The following is a 13,186-nucleotide window of genomic DNA, read 5'->3' on the forward strand; positions in this document are numbered from 1 at the left end:
GAAAGAAAGAAAGAAAGAAAGAAAGAAAGAAAGAAAGAAAGAAAGAAAGAAAGAAAGAAATAGCAAAGTGGGGGGCCAAGATATTCACCGTGGAGCCAGAAGAAAATACTATGAATTCACAGGCTGCCCTAATCTAAAAAAATAAGAATCTAGAACAATAAGAATTCTTTCTTCATCTCTAACTTACGGATTGATGGGCGTCCTGCCTCAGTTGCCCAGGTGAGACCAGCCATGTGTCACCTGCTCCCCTGAGGGAGCAGTGGGAACTCTACACTGACAGAAAGATGGACGCTGATGCCCTCCCTCTCCTTCCCATTCAGCGACGCACCACACATGGTCTGCCTGGACAACTGGGCTTACAATTTTGTTATCTCACCGTTAACTAAACAAATCCTCACTAACAGGATCAGTTGCTTTTTAAAATTCCTGCAAGTAAGCCAAAGATTAAAAATATAGAGAAATAATGCAAGGACCAGTAAATGCAAAAGGAACTGGAAGGGCTGGCCTTTCTCCTCCTCCTGTTGAAGCTCTTCATCAGCGCTGGTACAAGGTCAGAGCAATAATATTCTAATGGGATCTGATAAGAAAGTAGTCAAAAACTATTGAACTATTGACAACGTGAGTCTAGTGCTAAGTACACGCTGTACCTTGAGAAAGTAGTTAGTGATAGTAGGATTCATTATTTTATTTGCAAATAGGGATATGCTGAGGGTGTACGCTAAGGATATTCTTACTGAGACAGTATCTCTTTATCAAAGTGGCTCCCTGCTGTGGTGAGACTTTCCAAGGTGAGGACACATTAGTCCCTCAAGGACTGAGAGCTGAGTTCACCTATGTTTGACAATTAGATTTCTTCAAAGCAACAGTCTGAGTCATCCAAGGAAGTCAGAAAGAAACCTAAAATCAGATCACACATCTAGCTACTCAAGAAGATATTCTTCAAAGTGCCCCAAAGTAGCTTCTTTATTATTATGTTAATCACCATACATCACATCATTAGTTTTTGATGTAGTGTTCCATGATTCATTGTTTGCGTATAACACCCAGTGCTCCATGCAGAACGTGACCTCTTTAATACCCATCACCAGGCTAACCCACCCCCCTACCCCCCTCCCCTCTAGAACCCTCAGTTTGTTTCTCAGAGTCAATAGTCTCTCATGGTTCGTCTCCCCCACTGATTTTCCCCCCTTCATTTCTCCCTTCCTACTTACTATCTTCTTTTTTTTTTTTTTTTAAAGATTTTATTTATTTATTTGACAGAGAGAGAGAGATAGGGAGAACAGGAACACAAGCAGGGGGAGTGGGAGAGGGAGAAGTAGGTTTCCCACCAAGCAGGGAGCCCGATGCGGGGCTCGATCCCAGGACCCCTGGATCATGACCTGAGCCGAAGGCAGACGCTTAACGACTGAGCCACCCAGGCGCCCCTCTTCTTCTTCTTCTTCTTTTTTTTTTTAACATATAATGTATTATTTGTTTCAGAGGTACAGGTCTGTGATTCATCAGTCTTACACAATTCACAGCACTCACCATAGCACATACCCTCCCCAATGTCCATCACCCAGCCACCCCATCCCTGCCAACTCCCCCACACTCCAGCAACCCTCAGTTTGTTTCCTGAGATTAAGAATTCCTCCTATCAGTGAGATCATGTGATATTTGTCTTTCTCTGATTGACTTATTTCGCTCAGCATAATACCCTCAAGTTCCATCCACGTCGTTGCAAATGGCAAGATTTCATTCCTTTTGATGGCTGCATAATATTCCATTGTATATATATACTTTGATAAGACCTCAGTATCCAATATTTGGGCTGCCATTAGAGCCATGGATGAGGAATAGTATATGTGCTAAAAGTACAGTAGTCCTCCCTTATCTATGATTGGCCAGTTACCCGTGGCCAATCATGGTCCAGAAGCAGACGATCCTTCTTCTGACATATCTTCAGAAGGTCAATAGCATCCTAAAGCTACGTCACAATGCCTACGTCATTCACCTGGTTCATCTCATCACATAGACATTTTCTCATCTCAGAGCATCATGAGAAGGGTGAATGCAGTACAATAAAACTCTTGAGAGAGTGAGACCATATTCATATAACTTTTAATATAGTATATTTTTACAGTTCTATTTTATTGTGAGTTATTGCTGTTGGTCTCTTACTATGCCTAATTTACAAATTAGACTTTATCATAGGTATGCATTATAGGAAAAAACACAGTACACATAGGGTTCGGTACTATCTGTGATTTCAGCATCCCCTGGGGGTCTTGGAATTATCTCCTGTGGATAAGGGAGAACTACTGTATATGCTATGGAATTCGAGAAACCTTCCTATCCACATTCTGTACCCCTCGATGGGTATCTAATCCATTGGCTCTTAGCCTCATACCCAAGGTAATTGCACAGATGAGGAGGAAAGAGGGTAATGAGGAGAAAAGGAGGGAAATGAGCATTACTGAGCAGTTGTCCGGCGGTAAGGAAGTCTTACACAGTATTTTATTCAAGCTTCTATGAAGAAGTTAGTAGTTCAATTTTATAGATGCAAAATTAAGACCTAGAGAAGGAAACTCACCTTCCCAAAGCCAGTCTGAGAACATAGGATGGCACCCAGGCTGAAGCCCTAGTCCATCTGACTCCGAAGTTATGGACTTGCCATCACCCTACACTGACCACTGGTTCATGGCGGATCACCACCCAATCAGAACCATTCACTGCTCTCCCAGATGTCCCTGTTCTGCAACTGGAACCTTCCCTCTCAAAGCCACATCAAAGCCTCAGACTGCAGCCCCAGCCCTCCAATTCCAGGCCCAATCCACCCTTCGGGCCAGGCAGGAATCAGGAAGGAGGGAGGAAGATGGGGAGAAGGAGCTTGGAAGGGCCCACATACAGCAGGCTGGGAGCAGAGCTGGGGAGCGGGGGAGGGGGGGCTGCAGTCAGACTCTGAGCAGCTGGGGTAAGAGTGAAGCGTCCATACTACAGATGCCATCGTGGCCGGAACATGACTCTGAAGCTCCTCCTGAAATCATGAGGCGGGGTAGACAGCAATCTGTCTCTTCCATGCCTAAAATGCAGTAAATAAACTTCAGAATTTAATCCGAATCCTATAAAGAGATACAAGGCCCTTGATTTAGAATGCTTTATCTTTAAAAAATCTCAAAGGAAGTCTTCCGTTGAACAACATCAAATTTCAAGGAGCCATGGAGGGCAAGAAGGCCCAAGTGCAGTACTCATTGTGTAAAAAAGTCCCAATAATTATGCTTTTATTAGTAATCCTTGACTTCTGGAAAGCACCAGGGAAATGCAAAGCCTTTCCAGTGAATTAAGTCCAGAAAATGTAGGTGGACTTGTGGAGGTACTTATAGAACAATAGGCCAGGCCAGAGACCGAAGAATTTCGGGACGAGTTTAAGGCCCCAAGCGCCTGCGGGTCGCGTGCAGCCCAGTACCTCTCACCGGGCCTGGGCCAGGCGCAGAGCTGCAAAGGCTCAGAAGGGAGGGCGGCAGGATTCGTTCGCTCTGTTCCGGGTGCAACCAGGAGTTCAACTCTGAAACCCCCGATCGGCCGGGAGGGACCCGCGAAGCTGGGGAACGGCCCCCACCCCGGGGCTCCCCCGAACTGGCGGGGCCGGGCCGCGCGCGGCGGGGCGGGTGGGGGGTGGGGATCGGGAGCTGGAAGCTTCCCGCGGCGGCGCCCACACCCCCAGCGCAGGGCCGAGCAGTGTCCTCCCTGCCGCCCCCCCAGGAACGCCCGGCCCGAGAGCTCGAGACAGGGTCGCGGCGCGCTTTCCCGGGGCCCCCCACGAGTCCCGGGAGGGCCCCAGCCCGCGCCCTCGTCCCTGCTCGCCCACCCTCTGCTAGCGGGCGCGGCGCGGCCGGGGAGGGGTCCGGGAGGGGAAGTTAGACGCGTACCTCCGAGCGCCCCGCGCGCCCCGCAGAGCCCCAGGCAGGCGGCGAGCAGGACGAGGCGGCGGGCCCCGAGCCGCCCCATCCCGCCGCGGCGGCCCGGCTCCCGCGCTCACTCCCGGCCGGCGGCCCAGCTACCTGCGCCGGCCCCTCTCCGCGCCGCGGTCCGGGCCCGCAGCCGCGCCGGGCGCACCGCCCCAAGCCAGCGCGGGGGGCTGGGCCGGGGCGGGGAGAGGCGTTTGCGACCTGCAGCTGTTGCGCGCCACGAGCGCCAGCCCCGGCCGGGCCTTCTCCCGGGCCGCTGGCGAAACCGGGCCGGGGCGGGCCGGGGGCCGGGGCCTACGGAGGCGCCGAGGGCAGAGGGTACGTGGCCCCCGCCCCGCCGGGCGACAGGTGCGGTAGGGTGAGAGGGGCTAGCAGGAGGTGGTTACAAAGGGAGGCTGCGGAAGGTGGGCTAGTTCCCCTGACCCGACTGCGCTCCTGGGGGGCGTTTGTTCTGCCCATTGCTGTATCTGCAATGTATACCTGGCGCTTCGGTACCAGCAAATACGTGTTGGATGAATGACTAAGAGTGGGAGGTGATAGGACGACATAATCATTCCTTATCAAATATGAACCTCATTTGTATTTAAAGGTCCCTCAGTGGGGAGCCTGGGTGGCTCAGATGGTTAAGAGTCTGCCTTCGGCTCAGGTCATGATCCCGGGGTCCTGGGATCGAGTCCCACATCGGGCTCCCGGCTCAGCGGGGAGCCTGCTTCTCCCTCTGACCCTCTCCCCTCTCATGCTGTTTCTCTCTCGCTGGCTCTCTAAAAAATAAATAAAATCTTTTAAAAAAAAAAAAGGTCCCTCAAGTTTTTTCATTGAATTTTTCGGAGCCGCTATCAGGAATTAATCAAGGCCCAAGAGTCCTGTGTAGAAACTCCCCTTCTGATTGGGGCCACATGCTTATAGAGAGAAAGAGCCTCCACCCAGGTATGAGGTTTCTGGTAAAGTGGACTTGAGCAGGATCTGCCAAGAACAGGATCTGACCAATAAGAGCCAAGGGCCTTCTAGATCAACTTCTCTTTCCCGGGAGTTTTCCCGGCTGTGTTCTCTGCAACATTGGTGCTTGACAAAATGCTAACGAATGTGCTACAAGAGCAGTCAATGCTAGTGACATTGCATTCTTAATGAAATTAAGGATGATTTCATATCCCCTTCCTTTCCTTTTTTAGTTCTGTAATAAAGTTGTTTTTTTTTTTTTTAAAGCATGGAATCCAATTGTGATCTTTTTGTCAGCAATCTGTAATTTGTTTTACTCTTGAGCAGACATGTTTTCGCCAGCTCAGCAGCCCCCCATTCTCCTGGCAGCCTCACCCTACTTCTCTAGGGGAACGGCTCCCTACTTCTTGCCCCTTTCCTGCCCCCCCAGCCCCTGGCTGGCTCTGTCCTACCAAAGAGTTGGAGGTGCAGCATGTCATATAAGTTTGCCTGGGGCTGAAAGGCCTGTTCAGCTCAGACTCGTCCAGGCACGCAGAATTTCTCCTGGCAGCCTCAGTAGTCACATAAATTTAAAATATGGGCCGTGCAGAACCAGATTCCGCAGAGAGGCCCCAGTGTGCGCCAAGGAGGCTTTATTCAAATGTCCCCTCTGGTTAAGAACACAGGCTTGGGACTTTAAGAGATCTGAGTGCAGATCCCAGCTTGGGTACTAGTTAGTGCCGTTCGTATGTGACCTTGGGCAAATTTCTCATTTGTGTTAACTTAGGCTTCTCTGTCTGTGAAATGAAGAACACTGATCCCAGTCGGTGGGTTGTGTGATTTAGCTAGCTCATGAGGAGTGATTGTTGAGCATGAAGCCTGGTACCTGGTAAGGAATGACTGGGCACTCTTGTTGTACCCGGAAGCCCAGTCCCGTCCATGGGGCTCCTCTGGCTGGTTTCTGAGCATCCCTGAAGAGACACAGAGTCCTAAAAATGAGTCATCTTTTACCTTTCCTTCAGGATGGAGACTGTCTTATTTTCCTTCCATGAGCTTAGCCACATATACTGCTAAAGACTGTTCATGTTACCCACGTAATAATTCTGATACATGTGTTTTTCTTCCCACCACCAAGCAATGCTGACACCATCTGGGTACAATTGCACTTAATTCTGGCACTATCTGCATAAAGTTCCACAGGTAAGGGCCTAGTCACACAAGACTGCCCTCCACTTCAGATGCTAATCACAGGTCCAGATTGCTACATGGCTTTCTGACTGACTGGTTATAAATCAGAGGCTCCCACGCCCCCCTCCTTGGGATCAATTAATTTGCTAGAGTAGCTCACAGGACTCAGGAAACTAGTTTACTCACTAGATATTGGTTTATTATGTTGGGGAGCAAGAATTTCTATTCCCTCAAGGGTCCTTCTAAATGGACTAAGAACCAAATTGACATGAGACAGATTTTTTTTTTTTTTTAAGATTTTATTTATTTATTTGACAGAGAGAGACAATGAGAGAGGGAACACAAGTAGGGGGAGTGGGGGAGGGAGAAGTAGGCCTCCCGCGGAGCAGGGAACCCGATGCGGGGCTCGATCCCAGGACCCCGGGATTGTGATCCAAGCCGAAGGCAGACGCTTAATGACTGAGCCACCCAGGCGCCCAGACATGAGACAGATTAACAGGAGAAATTCAAATTTAATAGGTGTTACATTTGGGGAGTCCACAGGGACATGGAAATTCCAAAGACAGGCAAAATGAAGTATATATGTCATTCTGAACTAAGGAGAAGGGGATAGGGGTCTGGGATTTCATAGGAAAGGAATGCATTTCATGCATTTCACAGGGTGATAAGAAGAGCAGATGTTTGGTAATTGGATGTTTGCCCTACTATACAGATGGGTGACTCAGATAAAATTTATCTCTGTTAGTAACTTATTCTGGGAAAAAATCCCCAATTATATTCTTTTATGTAGTTAAGGGAGGGGCAAAATTTTCTCTTGAACCTGCAGGATCTCAAGTGCCTTCAGTTCAAAATGATCCACATGCCAAAATGGCACATTCTGGGGGGTGGGAGGGAGAGGAGGTCCTGTCCTGAACCTGTTCAATTACAAAGGATGTTAAAGGATATGAAGGAGCTATTTTAATTAGTGCCAATGAAAAAGGACTTCAACTACCTCCATTTTGACCTCAAACTTTCTAACTGATTAAGGTCTCTTTTCCAAAGACCGGGTGGGCAAAGTATCCCCTGATGGCAACCGAAACTACCCCCTTAAACAGTAAGGACTGCCCTGAGTGAGCAAGACTCCTTGTGATTGACCCCAAGACAATGATTGACCTGACCTTTACCGCCCACCTGCACAAATCCACCCGACCTTTGTCCCACATTTTCCTTACATAAACCTGGAAGTATTTTAAGCACTTGGAGATCATCTTTGGGACACTAATCTGCTGTCTTCTCGGTGTTGGCCTCACTGAAATAAATTACTTTCTGGTTTCACCACCACATCTCTCTGTCTTCCGGATTTTGTCAGTGGTGAGTGGCTGAACTGGGGGTCTTTTGGGGACCCCTGGAGCCAGGTGTTCTTGCACCCCTGTACCCCAGCTACACAGAGAGAACTTGAAAGAATCCACTTGTCGGAATCAACGTGAACTTGAAACTTGTTATAGGATCAAGACCCAGGTGAAGGGATATATAGGGCAAGGTCAAAAACAAAGGAGCTTCTGTCCTGGTGGAGTCTGGGACCCCACCCAGTGGCACATGGAAACCCTTCCTTTTGGGTTTCCACGGAGGCTTCATTTACATAAGCATGATTGATTAAATCATTGGCCATTAGTGATTGAACTCTACCTCTAGCCCCTCTCCCTACCTTGGACCCCTGGGTTGTGGGACTGAAAGTTCCTACCTTCCAATCACAAAATTGGTTCCCCTGGCAACCAACCACTACCTTTAGGTTACCTGGGGCTTTCCAAAAGTCACCTCATTAACATAACAAAAGATACTTTTTATCATTCTCCCCTAGGAACTTCCCAGCATTTTAGGACAAGCAAAAAATTAAGACAAAATATTTATTTCTTATTATAAATCACAAATCACACCATGTTAGTAATTTCTAGCATTACCCCACTGCCCATAGTAGTTGTGATTTTTTTCAGGTTGAAGAACCCTGGACCGCCGTGGGTGGGAGTTGTGGCCCTGGCTCTAGATTTGTGACAAATCACATACCTTATAGCAGCTTCGCTGTCCTCCCCTGTAAAACGGAAGGATTGGATTAAATGATCTGTAAACTCCCTCCAGGCTCAAGGTTTTATGATTCTCATTTGTCATCATCGGCATCAGGACAGCCCTGCTATTTAAATAGAGCTCTTTTAATTAGCGCAGAGAGAAACTTGAAATATTTGAATTTCTTTACTCAAACCAGGGCAATGATTGCTAATAAACTTGAAGCTTTTAATTTAGAAAAATCGTTCAAAGTGTCGAGATGAGACTAGGAGTTATCTTCCTGTAGAGTGCTACTTGCCCCTCTTCTTTAAATTGGTTGTAATCTATCACTTACATGCTTCACACATTGGACGTGGTCTCCTGCCAATTTCCATAGCAGTTAAGACAGCTTTAAAATAATGAGAAATTAAGATGCTCAGTTGTTAGGGAAAGCCCAGTTGTAAATATGGTGACGCTAAGGATGTTTCTTTCCAGTGTCTGCTCAGGAAATCCACCTGCATGAGGGTCTCACTCGAATCTAGTCATTGTGGTTGGCACTCACCTGTTACGCCTCAGCAACAAGAATTATTCTATTTGGGTTTTAACCTGAACACTGTTCGCTCAGAAATAAAGGCATAAAGAACAGAGAATGAGTATAGAGAAATGAAGGGATAAGAGTAGACAGATGTGCACTCATTCAGTATTCATTGAACTCTCTCTCCCAGATGCAAAAGGCACACGAAGATGTCATGGTGCATACAGAAATGAATTCGAGCTTCTACTTTCAAAGATGTGACAAGGTAGAGAGGAGTATAAGACACACACAGTAGTAATTTTCACAAAGGTAAGTTAGAGACTGGGCCAGGCCTCTGGGCCCAAGATCCTCTTCTCTGAAACTTTCTGACCCATATACTTTTGATGACGTGACTGGTTTGAGCAGTCATGTCTGATTTACCTGACTTCTCACCCTCTGACCCCACAGAATTGAACCAGGGTGGGTTCCTGATCTAAAGGGCAAACAAGAAGGTCAGAGGTGATACCCTCTCAAAACTTTCAACCAAGAGGCACTAAGACTACAATGAATTTGTGGCAGTCATGTGGCCAATAGGTCACGTGGAGATGGCTCCTTAGTGAGCACCAACCAAAGACCCATGTCCACCGAAGTAATGGAGGAATAGAGGCTATGAGTTGGGAGAGAAAGCCACCTGCCTCTGTCTCAGTCTTTGCAAGAGGAGATTGGTCCCCTGTCCCAGAGAAAAGCTGATTATGAGGGACCGTCAGAGTGCAGGCAGTAGCTGCTAGTCGCTTTCTCATTCCCACGAAGCCCAGATACACCTCCTGAATTTTGTTTCCATGAAATTCTTCTGAGCTCTTTTGCTAAATCCACATTTTGCTAGAGCTAGGATACAAGTCCAGCCTCACAAATTCAGGTGCGCATGAATGATAATTTTTCTGTATTTTTCCCAAACTCAATTTGCTTTCAGTTTTGACCTCCCAATTTGCTGTGGTGGATGCAAAATTGTATCAGTCAACTGAGGTTTTCGCTCCTGCATCTCCCTCCGCAAGTTGTGTTGAAGTTCCTTGGGACTCGTAGTGCCAAGATATCAAGGAGGACTGAGAGAAGAGGCATGGTGGTTAGCTGCTCCTCAGTGCCCTTGTGGGGGTGACTTCCGAGACATTCCTCACCCCATGTGGTCTTGGGATGTCAGTCCATACAGGCTCCATAGAGACAGTCTCATTCCCACATGAATGGCTCTGCCAGAAACTTTTCTGGCTCTCCCAAGCCACTCGGAATGTTCTCAGCCAATCTGGGGTGGAACTCTTTGTGCGGCTGGGTAAGGCCTTGGCTGCCAAGACTCACCACAGACATTTTCTCTCCTGGTGTCTTACTGTCTTCCTGAGGCCCATGAATCTCCATGTAAGGATTGCACTGCTTCCATGGGGCCCTGCCTTTCTTTAGGATCCACCAAAGTCACCATTCTGGCTGTTTCTTCTGATTATCCCATCCCCCCAAGGCAGGAAATCCTATTCCTCTCAGCCTGCTGGGCATTAAGAAGGAACACTATATAGACCAAGATGGAGTTTAGCCACTCCGCAGAATAGGAAATGAAATCATGAGTGTGATTATTGAAAAATAAATTTATCATTCCTGCAAATCTGAGATGCAGACTAGGATTTGTATTTGCCATTTTGCCATATTAAGGAGCCTATCCCAAAGTGCTAAGAACACTTCATGGAACCTAACCTATTCCCAGATTAGTTTAAAGGTGATTAATTTTCACCAATTTCTCTGAGGCAATGGCTGTGACCTCAGCGGGGTTGATATTCGGAAATGAGGCGGACTCTGAGAAGTCACTGCTAACTTCGGAAACACCAGTCTTCAAAAGAACATCTCTGGATGCTTGAAATCTCCTGGGAAGTCAACAGAAAGAAAGAAGAAAGGGCAAATGTAACCTAGTTCGAGTTTGCTGCAGAGATTAAATTCTCTGAGTTCTAGAAAGCTGCCAAAGTGAGGGCCTCTGTCAAGGATTCTGAATTTCTCAGAGAGCAGAACCACTGAGTGGGGGGATTCCAGCCAAATCAACTACCTCTAGCATCCAAGAGGTCGCTTTTTTTTTTTTAAGATTTTATTTATTTATTTGACAGAGAGAGAACAGGAACACAAGCAGGGGGAGTGGGAGAGGGAGAAGCAGGCTTCCCGCCGAGTAGGGAGCCCGATGAAGGGCTCGATCCCAGGACTCTGGGATCTTGACCTGAGCTGAAGGCAGACGCTTAACGACTGAGCCACCCAGGCGCCCCGAGAGATCGCTTCTTACCTTGCAAAACCCACACAGCTAAGGCCACACTCAATACCAGCGGCCTGGAGCGCACGCAGAGTCTCCCATCCAGGCCAGGGGAGTGCTTGGCCTAGCCCAAGGTGACTGTTTAAGATAGCTGTTCTTTTTTTTTTTTTTTTTTAAAGATTTTATTTATTTATTTGACAGAGAAAGACACAGTGAGAGAGGGAACACAAGCAGGGGGGAAATGGGAGAGGGGGAAGCAGACTCCCTGCCGAGCAGGGAGCCCGATGCGGGACTCGATCCCGGGACTCCAGGATCATGACCTGAGCCGAAGGCAGTCGCTTAACCAACTGAGCCACCCAGGCGCCCTAAGATAGCTGTTCTAAGTAGAAAAGGGGAAATTTCTCCAAGTGGGAAAAGGCAAATGTTTTTTACTCTTCCTTGATTGTAGAAAGATAAACACTTCATGGGAGATTCTACGTCAGAAGAGAACCCACAGCTAATAACGTGGAAGCTGAGGCCTATTTGTGGGTGGTTGGCAGGGGGAGGCTTGGAAACTGGGAGACTGGAGTTGGGCCAGTCTGACTGTCAGGAACCTAAGCTCATTCAGCCCCCTTTCCCCCAGGAGGTCAAAGCACCCCCAGGCCCAAGTTTAAATAGTAACTGTAAGGAGGGGAAGGCTGGGGGATAACATAGCTGAGCAGCAGTTTGGTAACAGCCCCATGATTTGGTGAAAGCCCCATGAGGCAGCTTTTCATGTAGGTTCTATAACCTCTGACTGGGTGAGTGGTGAGAGGTTCATTTTCTTTTCTTTTCCTTTTTTTTTAAACCTAGTGCTCAACTGTATACAGGCACAGATTGTTTTCTTTTTTTTTTTAATTTTTTTTTTTTAAGATTTTATTTATTTGCGTGAGAGAGAATGAGAGACAGAGAGCACGAGAGGGAAGAGGGCAGAGGGAGAAGCAGACCCCCTGCCGAGCAGGGAGCCCGATGCGGGACTCGATCCCGGGACTCCAGGATCATGACCTGAGCCGAAGGCAGTCGCTTAACCAACTGAGCCACCCAGGCGCCCCGTGGTGAGAGGTTCAAATCCCAGCTCCAGCGCTCAATAAGGCAAGCTGTTTAACCTACGTGCCTGTTTTATCATTTGAAAGATGGTGTACTACCTACTTCCCTATGGATGTTTTGAGGTGAAATGAGACCGTCTACATAATGTGCTTGACACCCAATGGGAGGCAGCATTTTGGACTGCCTTTAAGTAAAGTGAGCTATCCCTTCCTTGAAAGATTCTGTTTAAAGACACACGAAGACCAAGGGAACAAGGAAATCGATAGGTGTGGAGGGGTGCAGGGATTTGTTTCATTTAAAAAATATCCCCCCCCATACTAGTTTGCTTGCCAGGAACAAAACCCCACTAACGGGGTTTAAACTAGAACAAAAGGCCATAGATGATGGACTTGAGGGGGGCAGGGGCCCTTTTTGGTGTTTGAGGTAGACTTTGAAGAATGGGTTGGTGATGGCATAAGAACCCAAGAGGAAGGGGGACCCAAAGGCCTTGAGAACTGTTTTTATAGAGAGTGAGGACAGAAGTCAGTTGGCCATGGTTTAATAAAGAAATGAGGGCTGTCCCAGAAGCAGTCAGTGTGAAGAATTTAGCTTCGAAAATCTCCTTGTTTTACCTGGCTATCCTTGTTTGTTTTGCTGTCAATGTTCAGCTTAACATTGAAGGGATGGAAAAAAATTTCAAAATCACACGACTGGATGCAATGATGAGGGTCCTACCACAGTCCACATTTTGAAACCTATATTGAAAAGAATGAGAAGGTTGGGTTGGATGGTCTCGGAGGTCCCGGCCAGCTCGGACATTCCATGTTGCCTTGAACAAATGGATTTTTTACAGAGGCCTTTCAGCAGCACAGAACACATAAAGCTGGCTCTTGTCTGTGGCCACAATGGAATTCTTGTAACCTTCCCACAAGTGGTGAATCTTCTGCTTCCAACTATACCATTTTCTGCCTAGCTTCATTCAGAACCAAGGCTCCATCATGCCATAGGCTTTGATGTGAAGTCACCCACCGAGTGACAAGGGGTCCCCGTGGCCAGCTCTAAGTGGAAAGCTCTTCCCACAAACCCACCCACGGGGCCCGTGTAGAGTCAGGCCCCGTGTGGAAGCCCTGTGCTGAGTCCCCAAGCTCCGGGGTAGTTTATGGCCACTTACTATGTCCACAGGAGGCCTGTGGACTTCTCAGTAACTAGGAAATCAGAGAGTGCCACCACCACCCACTGACCAGCCCCAGGGACTCAGACACAATACCAGTAGGCACCAGGCCTCATTAGGGA

At 47.8% G+C, this 13,186-nt stretch overlaps 1 protein-coding gene across 1 annotated transcript in view; it reads right to left on the reverse strand.

The window, feature by feature from the left end:
* Nucleotides 1-4,057, reverse strand: part of LOC118006768 (chondroitin sulfate proteoglycan 4-like) — a 34,558-nt gene extending 30,501 nt beyond the window's left edge. Inside the window, exon 1 of the mRNA XM_034999537.1 lies at nt 3,909-4,057. The gene's annotated coding sequence lies outside the window, so the exon portion shown is untranslated. The remainder of the gene's footprint in view (nt 1-3,908) is intronic.
* Between the last annotated feature and the right edge of the window lie 9,129 nt (nt 4,058-13,186).

Source organism: Mirounga leonina, unplaced genomic scaffold, assembly GCF_011800145.1.
Source record: "Mirounga leonina isolate KUSES-001 unplaced genomic scaffold, KU_Mleo_1.0 Mir_99, whole genome shotgun sequence".
In the NCBI taxonomy this organism is placed as follows: Eukaryota; Metazoa; Chordata; class Mammalia; order Carnivora; family Phocidae; genus Mirounga; species Mirounga leonina.